Here is a 15,279-nt window from a genome sequence, read left to right on the forward strand (position 1 = left end):
CATCCGAAGAGGTTTCTCTTCGAAAATAAATGAAAGGCATGTAAAGGATAGCGGGCTGCCGACGGGTTTTCAGTTTCGAGTGAGACGAACATCTATTTCCGGCTATGCTGGGTGACCCTCCACGGTGATTTCAATGCGCGGCGTCCGTCGGATTCGGACCGTGTTACAAACGTAATCTCGCAATTCGCCCGGAAAACCTCTAATTGCGATAATAAGGAAACTCGCGTTTCCCGAACGACAATCTTCTTATTAACGGACAATTCTCGAGATCGGGTTATCTGTTCAATTAACGAGTGAATATTCTATTCGAAACTGCATTTGCACTAGAACACGAATTGCAGCAGAACAAGATAATAAATTATTACTATTTTAATTGTGCCGCGTCGAGCGTTCTTCCGTGACTCTAAATTATGGCCCGAGTGACGATAATATATTATACCGAGCGATATTCCTTCCACCAATCGCTAATGATTTATCGCGAGAAACGCCGGCAACTGTTAAATACATCTCGATGATTTTTCCAACGATCTTTTCTTTACGAGACACGCTGAGTCCAGACCGATTGCAAAATACAGCAACAATAAACTTTATGTTAGTGTAAATTAAGTTACATCACATTACATTACTTTTTCCATAGGTTAAAGATTCTTAACCATTTTTTACTATCGTTTATGAAGGATGTCCGATTACAGAGAAAGGGGAGGTCAAAATGTGACTCTGTCATGAGAGGACAAAAGGCTGTGTGACGTTCCGTAATCAATTTTTTAAGCTATCTTACGCGGGAATGTTCAATAATTTATTTTTCTTTCACGTGTGATGGAAATGTAACAATTCTTTTCACACGTGATATAATTTAACAGTTTGTTCTTTGCAATTACAATGTAAATGTAAAACATTTGCAATACAAATGTAACAACTCTTATACATGAGATACAAAGGTAACAACTCTTACATGAGATACAAATGTAACAACTCTTTTACATGAGATAGAAATGTAACAACTCTTTTACACGAGATACAACAACTGACATGAAATATAAATGTGACAAAGTTGCATGAAATACAAACGTAACAACTCTTTCACGCGCGGTATAAATTTGATAATTTTTGTGTATGATAATGCACATAACAAATGTATGATTTGTAAATGACAAATTTTCATTAAACGACACTTTCACACAATACACCTAACAACTTTTATTACATAGCATAAAGTTAACAGTTCAAAAATATGTACTGTCATATTTAAACAGGTAGAAAAACTACCCTAAATTTTTACGGAAAACCATTTTATCTTGAAATTTCCACAACATTCTATATCTGAAAGTTCAATTTTTCATAATCCTCTTAATTAAAAAAATTAGATTTCCATTAATGAAATAAATCAATTATAGCAGATAACGAAATTTGTGACGCTCTAGAGGGGCTGTTACTAATGTAGCCGAGTAGCTAAAATGCAAGAATATAAAAATTACAAGAATCTATGGACACCTTTTCTACTCAATCAAAATCTTGAAATCTTCACAGAAAAGAAGCGATTTCCAACAACTTTTAAGCGACATAAATCTCCGGGATTTTACATCATCTTCAGACAAGAACATTTTTCTCTGCCCAATTTTCTGCTCTACAAACAAATCGATTATTTCGCAAATTGGATAGCAGCGGGAGCCAAAAGTTAGAAAGTAAATCGAGATCTTCATCATAGAATCGGTCTATTAGCGAAGCCGTTTTTTGCAGGCCCACATTCACCGACCAATCGTGAGTTAACCAGTCGGTGAACGATGTTTCTAATTAATCGGCTTACGAAATAATCGGCGCAAGTTAGGTCGAAATTCTGGTACGCGTGTTCCGCGGATCTAATTAGTTCGAGGTGGGCGTGCAAGCGGCTACAGCGACTCAGAAAGCAAGAACCTTTCCACCAGTTACGATTAATTAGCTTCGGAAAATGTTTTTCTTCATTTGGATAAACAAATTGCGACAACCTCTACCCACAGGCATGATTGCTGCAGAAAAATGTCAGTAATGCAGTGTCGCTGTTACAAACATTTCGCGTATGTATGTACACCACGGAACAAATCTGATTTCCTCTGGGAAGAGTAGAAAATTCAGAATTTTTCAGATTATCAGAGTTCCGAGTTTAGGTATTTGGCGCGTAAGGGAATACAGGATTTCTTGTTTTGGGTTTTGAGAATTTTAGGGATTTGGAGATTTGAGAATTTTTTAAGTTCTGAATAATAATTAAAGTCGTGAGATTTTACACATTTGGACATTTGTAATTACATATTTCACGTATACAATTATATAGAAATACTTTGGTGATAGGAGGTGAGAATCTCGAAGTATAAAAATGTGAGTACTTGAAAATTTTTTAATTTGAGAATTTGTAAATTTTTAAGACTTGGGAATCAAAATTTGAAGATATGAAAAATAGAAGAATTTGAGAAGTGATTTCCTAATTAGGACTCCGAAAGTTCGACAAAATTTATAAATCTAAAATTTCAAATTCAGAAATGTAGAAATGCTGAAGTAAACACATTCGATCCCCCAAATCAAAAGCGAGCGTTGGAGGCCCCACCTCCACTCATCCTTATTCAAGGGAAGTCTACGTTGCTCGCGAGTGAACATGCATTGAAAGCTAAGAATACTTCAGATTCCAAGCGTTACTGTTTAATTTGTACCAAAGACGATTCAATATTTAACACAGCACTTCTGTTTCATCACAGATAAACTCCAACAATTAAACTATCAGATTTAAAATTCAAAAGCACCGATTACTATTTATTGCTAAAAGCTGTCGCAAATTTCGTACGAGATCACACAAATCTACATAAAGTTTTTAAATTCATGGCGGCTGATTTCTCGTTAAAAATTAGTGATAGAGCATCAAACGTTAACTTGCATTATACGCATTCTGAAAACGGTGTCTGGTATCGCGATAAATTTCGAAAGATTCCTGCATAACGTTCCGCGTTTCCAAGAGGACCATGGCAATTGGACTTTCTAACGCGGCGGAACCAGGGTCAGGCGTATATCAATCGTGGTTAATTAGTCGCCTGGTGGAAGGCTGGCTGCTTCATGGGCGACGAATAAAGGCCGGGTAGCGCTCACGCACGAGTAAAACATCGGCAACGCGATACCGTTGACCCCGATGGTAAATTGTCTTTCGAGAAACCTCGACAGATGCAAACCGTACAGCCTTAATTAATTGCACACGCATCACACGCTCGACACGGTCCGTTCGGGAAAGCATTGTTCAAACTGGCGACGACTAATCACGATTAATTAGCCCCGCGCGTACGATTTGGAGGAATAAATTGGCGAACAACGCCGAGGAGCTTCGGTCCTCCTGCAGGAGATGTTGCAGATTTTTCAGAGGTCAAGTCTACAAGACTGTGTTCTACGATCGAGAAGGAGGACAGGGTGTCGTACGGAAAAAAACTGCTACAATGGTTTGCTATAGAAAGCGGATCCAAATTATTTGCTGTTTATGGAAACACGACTGTTGTTCTGCCAGACCGGCTTCTAATAACGCTTTCCCGAAACGGATACTTCGTTGCTGAAGAGTCTTGAGCTCCGCTTCGTTGACCTTTAAATCTATTGCTCCGAATACAGCTGCTGCCGAACCCGTTTCAGGGATATTTGCGAAGAAAAAATTTTACGAGCTTCTATTGGGCCAATAGGTCCTTTTTCGACAGGTGAGGACCGATTTTAGAAACACTAGAGGGATTCTGAAATTTGAGTATTTAATTCTCTATCGCTTTTGGTCAACCTCCGTTTTTTTTCTTTTTTCTTGAATTAGAGTTAGATTTTTTTCTTGAATTAAAGTTAGATCTGCCAAATACTTTCTATGCTTCGAACCATCCGTTCGGAATGCGACAATTCAAGTTTTAGATTATTCGTGGAAATATTATATTTCGATGGAAAGTGTCTCGTTAACAACTTTAGTATTTCATTAAGTTATGAAAGAGAGGAAAAAGTTCATGTTCATTCGTCGAATATCTACTTCTGATTTTATCATTACGGAATTTCGTTTTAGGTGACATTAAAAACCTATCGGACACAACTTATCAACAGTAATCGCCATATCACACCTACTTAGGGACACACGAATCTACACTTGAGATTTTCAAGACTGTTCATACAATCTCCACATTTTTTGAAGATTGTTCGTATTTAACGATCAGACATATTCATACTAGAAGTCTACAAAGTAATCATATAATATATGTAAATTACACGATTGTTTCATATTATAGACTTCAATATAACATACCCTAACACTTCAATATAACAAACCCCAGTTCCTAGTCTACAAAAAATGACTTTACTAAATACTTGCAGGTACCTGTCCTAAAACTCAGAATCGATTAGGTCTGTCAAAAATAAAGTTATTCTTCAGGGTTTTCGAATTCAAAGTGAGTGTTAATGACGAGTTTATGATCCGAAATAAAAGTTCCATTGTCTCAATCGATGTGCCTACGACGCGATACCTGTTATTTCCCCTCGGACTCGAACGTGTCAATGAGTCAACGAATTCTGATACGAAGCACTTAAAGTCGCCGTTGTATATTCTGGAGTAGGTTCGTACGAGTAGCTGGGCCGATATTGTTCAGGAGTCGAGTGGCGGTACAAGCATGGTGCGTTTTGACGCGCGCGGACCGCACGTTATCTGGCGATGAAAATTTTTTCGCGGAGCTTAAACTGCAACACATCCACTCTCGTCTTCGCGTGAACCGGTGTTGGTAAACAAAAGGTTGGATATCTAAATCGCGACGGGTATATCACGGCTCGCCGACTCGAGAGGGTCCCTAATACCGGTTCCCTTATCTGCACACGAATCGAAATCTGGCGTGTCGCACGCGTTTCCACTGCGTTCCCGGCCCCAATGCCCGTTGCACGCACCTTCGAAACACGAACCTCAACGGCAACGGTTCGCCAACTCCACGGAACCGGTTGAAATTTCGACGCGAGGAAGTTACGCTTGACACGGACCACGTAAATTTGTCGAATTTTGCTGAAACGAAGTCTCGTCAAATTACCTAATGCAACCGACGAAATCTTAATCGACGAGACGTAAATCATTTCGAAGGAATCTACCTGTCCAGCATACAGATACCTCTATCCACTATACAACCACGCACTTTTGGACCGTGCGAAAAATGCGATACAAGCACTGAAAACGTTGCCTCGATTTAATTAAATAGATTCATTGTTGTTTTCCTTGAATATTACACACTTTTCAAGAGGACCGAACCACATCGAAAACTGATACTTAAACCCTCCCTACATAGAAATATTTTATATTAATTATTCGATTTAAAAATTTATCAGTGACAATCACTCACTACGATCGTATTATTATTGTGACGATTTTTACTTCGTTTCGAATTAGTATAAAGATTTATATCACTTTACGAAGACCCTCACTTTGCAGCACAACACAAGACAGACGTCTTCACCTTGCTCACACCGCTTCATCTTCCGATTTCTGGTCGATTACGCAAATGGGAAATAAACCTCACTGATTGCCGTAACGGAAACAGAAACACTATCAGACGCGGATTTATATCCTGTTAACAAGAAATCACGTACCTGGGTTCATATCCCGCGAGCTGCCAGTTTCCCTTCAAGCAGCAGTTGCACTGTTACCCTCGACACACTGTATCTCTCCAAACACGATAGAACTTTACTGGCGAACAACTACAGATTAATCAGAGGTCCGGACACTTTTTTATATCTCTCTTGCGCGCGGTCCTTCGTGACACGGACAAATAGAAAACGTATAAGAAGATGCGCGTAAGTTGACGCGGATAGGAACGCAGAGAATAGGAATGATTCGTTTCAAAGCACCACACACAGTTTTTATTTTTTTTTTAGTAACGTCTACGAGCCTATCACGGAGAACAATCACCTTCGCGAGTCGAGAGGATTTTGACACTACGCTACCTATCCTTTCAGAGATTCTTGCACGTCCCGACACTTCGACACTCGTTGTCCAACACGCCGCGAAATAGAGGATTTAGAATCTGTCGGCGATCACGGTCGGTCATTCGGACGTTCGCGTTATGTTTCCGGTTGTTCGGCGATCCAAGCGATCCCTGACTAGCTGTTGGATCCTTGGGGGCCGGTTCCCTGTTTCCTTTCGACACTAGTCCTGCGCACCCCGCTCACAAACCCGGCTAATGGATAATAGAACGAACCCGAAAACAAGTCGTGCACTGTGGAGGAAACACCGTTTTCAGCACTTCGTACACGCAACGCGGACTTGCCGATAATCCTTAGCGAGCGTGGCGTTCCGGCAGTCAGAAAAAAAGCAACTCCGCGCGTCCACGGTTCAACCCCTCGGTAAACGCGAACGATGCGAGGCCTGTGACGAGGGGGTGGCGAGAGTGCGTTGTTCGTGGCGTGAAAACGGCGGCGAGGGCTCGCCGGGTTCCGCGGCTCTCTCTCTCTCTACACACGGAATAATATTTTAATGAAGGAAAGGCCGGACAGCGAAGTGCCCACGTCGGGTCGCGCTGCCGAACTGCTCGCTTCCCCGCCCCTCCGCGGCCGACCGCTTCCACCCCTCCACGGTGTCGAGACGGTCGAGTATGCCCGTGTCCTAACGACCCCCACCATCTGACGCACCACCACACCGAACCGCGTTCGCGCGCCCCTCTTCGTCGCAAACGGCACAGCAGCTGCGCCAACGGGTCGGTGGGGACAGTTGGGCGTGACCTATCGCTACGACGAGGCGTGGCTTCGCGAACCCGGGATGCTGCGCTGTTCGGTGGGGGTGCTCGTGAACCGCTCTCCCACCGCGCCGTCGCGGGCAACCCCACCACACGATACGATTCTGACCGGCCAAAGACAGCGCTGCTGCGACAGCGCAGAAGCCGAGGACGACTCTACTGAGACACCGAACCCACCTGGTGGGGGTAAAGGCGCGAGTCGTCGCTGCTCCTGCTTTGTAACTTCCCGGATATCTTTCCGGTAAACTTTCCTCTCCGAGGGATAGGCTCTCTCCGTTTCCTCTCTTACTCCCTCTTTGCTCGCTCGTCCGGACGTATCGTCTGCCCGATTCGATCCGAGATCCAGGATTTCCGACGGCAGGAGACGCCGGTAGACGTCTTCGCAGCGTTACTCTCGTTTTCCCTTTTTTTTACGGGTTTGCCCGCCTGTGACAGTTTATCAGTGTGCCTGTGCATGATCTCCGACTTTTCAGGAGATCCTGTTCAACTGTGATCCGCGTTGTCGATTCTTCAGGTTAAGTCGGTTTAGACGATTGTCTTTTCGAGGAATGAGTGCATTTGCGGTTCTTCGTCGTGGCTCGTTAAGGGCAATGGCGGATCCTGCGGTACCTGACGCTTGGACCTTCCTGTCTGCTCCTTCGGGAAGTTACACATGCGCAATTGTCATTTCGCGATTCAAAGATAATAGTTTTAATGCTTTAATGGAGACGATTTGAGAAATTTCTGCTGGAGAACGGTCACTCGTGAATGCTTAAGGTGATTTTATCGTGATAGTTCAGAGATTAGGATATTGGTAAATATACAAACGAATCTTAGTTAACAATTTTGTAGCGTATATGACTCTTGTATAATATTGATGCGATGAAACATCCCGACAACAGAAAAAGAGCAACAAATTATTTCTCCGTTTAATCGTTGGATACAAGATACCGAGTATATCTTCCTTTTTTCCAAAGGTTCTATCTCTAAAACTGTACGATAACTTTCTTTCTTTTTAAAATACTTCGCATTACATCCTTACATGACCCTTTTAATTTCAAGGAAATTTAAAATGGCGCTTTCGCATTGTAATTGAAAATATACTTCCAATAAATGCTTTTTCTGTACTATACACGTTAAATACCTATACAATTATTTCTGTTTTACTACGGTCAATCTTCCCGCAATTCCATTGGCGCGTAGAAATTCTTTATATTCATTTCAGCTTTAAGGAAATTTTACAAAAAGTATATGAGATATAATCACTTTAACTACAGTTACCTTCAAAGTTCGATTATGTGAGGTTTATTGTTCAATGTACATAACGCTTTCGCTACCAAACGTCACGCATGTGTGAAATCGTAAGAATAGCATCACACAAGTATCTGTGATAAAAGTATATTCCTGTTGTAACATCTACTTAAATCCATGTGCAATACTATATAAAAATGATAAAAATTTGGTATTTTGTGGAGTGTGATATTTCTCTTAAATGGCAAAAGCGAACAGGTTAAAGGAACGCGATTTCCAGTGCGTAGAAATGTCGATATATCTTTTCTTCTTCGCGAGGGCTACCGTTACTGCGTTTTTCATTATTTCGCTTTCCACATCGAATTAACACATATTTCAGTTTAGAATAAAAGAAATTAAATAGCGATTTTACCTATTTTTGAAGATGATTTTACGCAAGAAACCATTTTCTTTAAATACAGAATGCATCTTTTATTTCACTGTACTTAACTCAAGCGACTGATTAGTATTCTCAACAGGCGTATTGTGATCCAGCTAGTTTTCTCGAACAATACAACCTATTTATACGAACCGTTCAGAGCGCCGAAGCGTGTGGAAGTTTCATTGGTAAATGATTACTACTTGTGAGATTTTAAACTTTTGGAACGTTTGCTCGTTAATTTACGCCTTAATTCGTTTTCCACGAGGAGCGCCGCGTAACAAGCGAAGACTGTCGATGTCTATTAGAACCTTTCAGGCTTTCTTTGGTTTCTAATTAGCTCGATTATGTCCATTCTTGTTAAGAGCAGGCCGAAGATAAATGGAAGCTCCTTCAAGGTGTGCAATAACATCTCGTTCTTGCATGTTTTAATTGTTCAATTATAAACGGTTATAATTATTGTTAACTTATAAACAAAATATAAATAACTATTTAATCATTAACGAACATAAGTGTTACCCGTTTAATCATAAAGTTTTTAAATTTTAATTCGGTCTCATTGTTCGTATTTCTTTTACTTATTTTACTATGACATAAAAAGTTTAACTGTAAATATACGTTTTGAAAAGACGTTTACACTTTTAAAGATAAAAGGCCACTATAATTTACGTGTCTAAATCGATTTCGTTATATTTCAAATTTAACGATCGTGTTCCCGATAATCATGTTAGCAATTTGAAGGCCATACAGATATTTCGACGTAAAACCTATATGGAAGAGCAAATTATACGACATTTTGTAATGCATCTTGATCAGTTGCTAATTTTGAGATCATTTGTAAGCTATATAATAAGTAAAGTAATAATGTCAAAATAATAAGAATAACACTTATTAATGTAAAAGTAGATATTAAAATCACGAATACGTGGCAAGTATCCTTGACCACAGGTGTACTTGTATTTGTACATATAAATTTATAAAATCATCCCTATGATTCTGAAATTCTGAATTATAATTATTCAAATTTAGGAATATTTCGCGCCAATTATGAAAATTAGAGACACGTTGATTTTTCATGAGATAACCAATCGGTATTGTGTTAGAACAGTTATAATGGAAAAGACTGCTCCAAAAATCATCATTCAAAAGCGAGTGTTGGTAATCGGCGGAGGGTTGAACCGGCTGTTTGAAGACCAACAGCAAAGAGGGGATATCCGTGAATGGATGGACCAAAAGAGAGAAGGCACTGTTCGTTCAAAAAGGGACCCTTGACTGTGTCTTCGGCCAGTTTTACTACACTTTCAGGATTCCAGACCCGTGGACAGCCTTCGACCAGGTGTCTCGTCTTTCGCAAAGGGAAACTCGTAAAGTGACTTTAAACCGATTCTTTCTTTCGTTCCACAGAATCGCTTTTCCTTCGGTAACGAAGGTGCATATCTCTTTCTGAAAACGTCCAGCTATAACTGTCAAAGGTTTCTTATTCTTTCCGAATCGTTCTGTACAAAGAATAGTCGGAATAAAGACATACAAAGAAAACGTAACAAAAAATTAAGAAATGTCGGAATTTGCGTTGCTATGAACTCATACCGATTGCCAGGGATAACTCTCGGACGACGGAGACGAGTCTGTGCTCATAGTTTCATGAGCTTTTTTCACAGATTCATAGTTTAAATTTTATTTTACGATTTTCTCATTATTTATTTACACACTGTTTTTGCAATATGTATGAGTTTTTTTATGAAAAAATTAAATACATAACTACTATTGTATGACATGGTTCAGAAGTCTGAGTCACCATTGAGCCGACTCTACCATTCGAAGATTAATAAAGCAAATACGATACAGTTGGCTTGATATCATTATTAATGTCAAATTCAATGTTTATGTACTATTTTGTATAACACTACTAGAATTATCTAATGAACATCTCATTGTTATAGTATTTAGTGAATTAATCCACAGTCGTATAAAAGTTGATTGTTTGAAACATTTCTTTTATATTGCCTTGAAAACTATTGAGATTTGCGGCAAAAGTAGGTATTTTATATCACAGATTGATCTTCCCTTTATATTTGATGATATTTCTGCATAAATCATATTTGTAGTTGTCATCAGACATTAAAATGAATTTATACTTTTCCAAATAACTAAAGAATAGTGTAATTATAGTTTTCGATTTTTGATCTTGAAGTAATGATGATACTTGTCATAGTTTTAGTATCCTGCAAAATTCACGATATTATAAACGTTCGAAACGGATTTCTATGAAAATATTCTTTGTAACGAGCACCACAATACCGACGAAGATAATTCAAACCATTTGATCTATCTTCTTTTTGTAATGGTAATAAGATGGAAATCAGCAGTTTTATGAAAATCGGTCTAATAGTTTTTGAGATCATCGGATACGAATAACCGAACTCGCCAACTCTTTCTCTTTAGTTTATAATATATTTTGCTTAGATATAATTTAATATGCTTTTTATCATTAAAAAAACGTTATCTTAAAATAGTGTTACATTTCAAAATCCAAATGGAAGGTATTAATTTCAAACATATTAAATAAAGTATTTGAATTTTCGTACAATTATTCTCAATGTGTTTTCATTTTTATCATTTCTCGTTCCATTATATTTAGTATTTTTCATATCAAATTATATTCTTAAATCATTAATTATATCTTCAAATATCATCATTTTTTATATGTTCAAATATATTAATCATAGTTCAATTTCAAACCATCTATATTTCCTGTATTTTGTATAAATGACTAAATACTATTATCAAATGCACTTAAACCCACACTTCTTACTCTACATAACATTTCGAAGACAGCGCATTCATCACTTTATACTTTACTCAATAAAACAAACGATAAGATAAAACATGTGGCATCGCCTTTTGTAATCTCTAGATTGCTCCATTTATTAGTCGCTGGAGATCTGTTCACGATCACAAGTAATCGAAGAGATGTATCGCATCGAGTAATTAAGTACGTATAACAATCTTTTTCCGTCATTTTTTGTGAAAGGGTACCAAATCCTGCCAACCGGAATTCGTCGAATTTCGGCCGAGTTAGCTGGAAGGGAAGGTCGAGAGGAGAAAACCGAGGATGCTAACAGACGTGAATACGGCGTTGGAGCGTGCGTTGAGAGGTGGTGTTCGTCGGTCCGCACGGTTTTATGGGGTCGTCAAAACGTTCCGCGATTCTCCGGTATGCGCCCAGCTCCACGCATTCCTCGTCGTCGCTGAGGCGCTGAGGAGCTGAGGAACTAGCTGACCGTGGCTCGAACTATGAGAAATATTACAAAGAGTTAAACAGCGACACGGTAGCCGACGATCCGCCGCTAACGGTGGGAAAAGGCCGCGCGAGAAGAAAAAACGCCATGCCGCTGGGAACCCGAAACAATTCCATCGGCCACTACCGGGCCCTGGCCGCCGTAAAATCGAACTACTATCGTTTTACTCGGCAACTATCTGAACAATTCGAGAATCTCGTCGGCTATGCACGCTACGAATCGTTGACCGTGTTCTCGAGCACACGGTAAATCCTATGGAAATTTCTCCCGGTAGTAAAAGCTGGTTTCTTCGCTTAAGAACGGAACAACCGTGTTTGATTTCGATTGGAGGATCGTGGAAAGCGCGTAAAATGGCGAACGTGGTCGTCGCTACGCTAGATTCGTGCAAATCTTTCTATCTGCGAATATGACACCCCGTTACGTATTTCAGATTGTTAGGTCGTTTCGAACGTTTTAACTGAAAAATCAGCAACCGTTTATTTTTGACATCTCATTCACGTGTTTCGAAGGAAAAATTATGTAACACTGCAAGCGTAGATACGTTATCGAAGATGATGCTACCTACTTATTTATTTTGTTCGCTATGGTAACTTATGAATGATTAAAAGATATGTGAGTATCGTTGTTTTATGAAAAAATATTGCAGAATATTTTAATGGAATCAATAAGTTCATTAACAAGTTAAGTAATAAGTTTCGCAACACGTCTCTTAGGCAGACAAATGAGGGAGAAATTATAAAAGTTGATAAATAACATGTTTTTTTGTAACGTTCATATTATTCAACATTTTGGATTAATCATCGATAACTGACAAAAACTTATGGATTCATCAAATAAAACAATTTCGTGTATGGTTTCATATTATACCACATATACCACGTACAGAATTTGTTTCAACTACAGTGGTAAGCACATATGCTAACTTTTGTATTTGAATTTATCCAGATTTTTAAGTATACTGAATATTTTATTAAGCAAAAAACGAAGTCATAAAATATGTAATATAATTTATTTATTTAGAACAACAAAAACGTTTTTATGAGAAACATGGTTTAAACAGTTGTGCGATCCAAAGTATAAGTTCAAAACGAGCTATCTTCCAAAGATTGCAAAACTAAATCTACAATACACAGAAGTATACGTTGGGACCGCGATGATACAAAAAAGTAACCTATACCTGTCTCAGGTAGTCTTTTCAATTTAATGAGTGTAAAAACGGTATCTGGATATTCTTCGTGCTCCTCGAAACGAAACTCAATACATGAAATATAGTCTAAATGAAGTATTTTACATTTTATGTCAAAGTCTGTAGTTAATTTGCTAGCGAGCAAAGAGGTGGAAGTATTTTAAATATTACGTTGCACATGTTCATTAAATAATTTTAATATCAATTTAACTGTATTATTATTTAAATTTCCTAATTCTGGTAAGTATTGGTAATATAATATTTTGAGTTGTAATTAAAAGCTTATGAAACAGACAAAATATATGTAGTAAAATGTCTGTGAATATTCGATTAGATTCGAATAAGCGTGTTCAACCAAGAACAGCACTGTAATGTCAATAGCATCGAGAAATTATAAGAACTACAGCTATTTTTCAAATATCTCAAAATGTGGTTTTTAAACACACTCTGTTCCTCCACTCAGTTATGCGCGTTATGCGAGTACTATCATGGCCAAAGTGCTAATATAATTAAATTGTGTAAATATAATTAGAAAGATTTCATTTCTACATCTAAAAGCAGTAGTCAAAGATCCGTTTCCATCTAAAAGAATTCCTTCGTTCAAGGAATTACGAATTTGTGAACATAACTTGTACCGAAGCGTTCAAATTACGCGACGGAAACAACCATAATTAACGTGCCTGCGGAAGAATCTTGGCAAGAATTCGTGTTCCAGGCTAGCACCGTTTGTTTCTCACGTAATTTGTCAATTTCCCGGGACAACCCCCATCGGGTTGTCTACTTTTCGTAACAACGAAATTTCGTGCACGAAACAGCAAACTTCGAACAGTTTCACCGGGACAAAACCTGACCTGACCCTCGTTCGGCTTCCTGAACGCAAGCCCGTTAGAAAATTACGTGGTCTCACGCGCGTACACACAATTCTCCCTGGCCATGGAGGGTCGTCCTCCCGTGCGTGTGCATCGGCCGAATACAGAGTGGTCAGAGGGGTAAGAAGCAACCCTCCTGAAGGACATTCTTTCGGCTCGTTCCCTAAACCACTCACCGAGACATACGCAACGCGCCTAGTTGCCAGGTGAACGGCTTCTTCGGCTATCAGAGAGAATCCTGGCGAAAGGGGTGAAGAAAACGAAGAACAGGATAAAGGGAAGAAAGAGATGAAAATCCTTTGGAGAGACAAGGAGCCACCGTGTTGGCCACTCGGTCGCGCAACTTTTGAACCGGAAGGAAACCAGATTGACCAGACTGCCGGGCGCCGTTCGTTTCACCCTTCTTGTTTGACGCGCACGAACTGCCGGCCTTCTTACCGATTCCTACGAGTTGGCCGGCTTAACCGACACGGCGGCCATTGTCGAAAATCATAAATCTCGTCAAACTGGTCGTGATTTCGGTGATTCGCGACCGTTCTCGTTACAGGACACGGTAAATAAGCAGCGTGTGCGAACAGCTCTCACGACTGTTTGAACTTCGGCAAACTCTTCGAGCCAAACCTGATACACTCCTCCAGTTGCTTGAAAGTTGCTTATGCCCTGTTTTATGTTTCACTTAAACATGCTTTGAAAATATTTGCAAATAAATCAGGTACACTTATTTATTCATTTATTCTTTTTCTTTTTGTTCGACCGATCGATCATTGCGGACAAAAAGTTCTTTTGAAAAAAACATTATGCATTTACGTATAGACATGAGACCAATAATCACAGAACCCTATTGCAAGGGAAGATTACAATTAGGTGCGTATATGTAAAGAAAGAAATGAAACATTTTATATACGTTTTGAAGAATCTTGTTTTTTTAGTTCATACTCCTTGTGGCGTTTTGATACGTCGAATATTACTGCTATTTTTTTTTCTTTGCTATTTCAAAACAAAATTACATTTTACAATGGTAAAGTGATATTACGATTTCAATAATTCTATACTGTTACTTTTTATTTATAACACCTAGCATCAAAGAATATATACATATATGTCAGAAAGTGAGATAAAATATGAATTTTAAATAGAAATTCGTAGGATATTGTTCAAAATACTATTAATAAAGTTCAGCAGAGACAAATATTGAAATCTGCAATAGTGTTCGCCTAAAATCCATTTCGATCCCAAGCGAAACCTGCTATTGAATAGCAAGTCTTCTCAGAATCTGTGCCAAACAGTTATGAAGATGATCCTGATCTTTTTTGACAACAGGCATCGGCAGGCAGAGAGAAACGAAAGCAAAAAGAGAGGGAAATTGGACAGAGTTGCTGGTTGTACGTCAGGTAGCTGGACCTGGTGGTAGAATTGTTCGGCACCAGCAGGTGCTAGCCATAGGTATTCAAAATAAAATATTGTTCTTGCGTCCTCGTGGCTGAGCGTCGCAAATGTCGAAGGATCTCACCGGCCTTTGTCTACATAGGAGAGGCGAGTATTT

The 15,279-nt window shown here is 39.1% G+C and overlaps 1 protein-coding gene across 2 annotated transcripts in view; it reads right to left on the bottom strand.

Annotated features, from left to right (window-relative positions):
• The window catches only part of zfh2 (Zn finger homeodomain 2), a 207,837-nt gene that overhangs the window by 81,546 nt on the left and 111,012 nt on the right, over nt 1–15,279 (bottom strand). Inside the window, exon 1 of one of the 2 annotated variants that reach the window (XM_076537569.1) lies at nt 5,593–6,545. The exons of the other annotated variant lie outside the window; for it this stretch is intronic. The gene's annotated coding sequence lies outside the window, so the exon portion shown is untranslated. Of the gene's footprint in view, nt 1–5,592; nt 6,546–15,279 lie in introns of those variants that run through there. 2 annotated transcript variants of the gene reach the window in all.

The sequence above is a fragment of the Megachile rotundata genome, chromosome 11 (genome assembly GCF_050947335.1).
Source record: "Megachile rotundata isolate GNS110a chromosome 11, iyMegRotu1, whole genome shotgun sequence".
In the NCBI taxonomy this organism is placed as follows: Eukaryota; Metazoa; Arthropoda; class Insecta; order Hymenoptera; family Megachilidae; genus Megachile; species Megachile rotundata.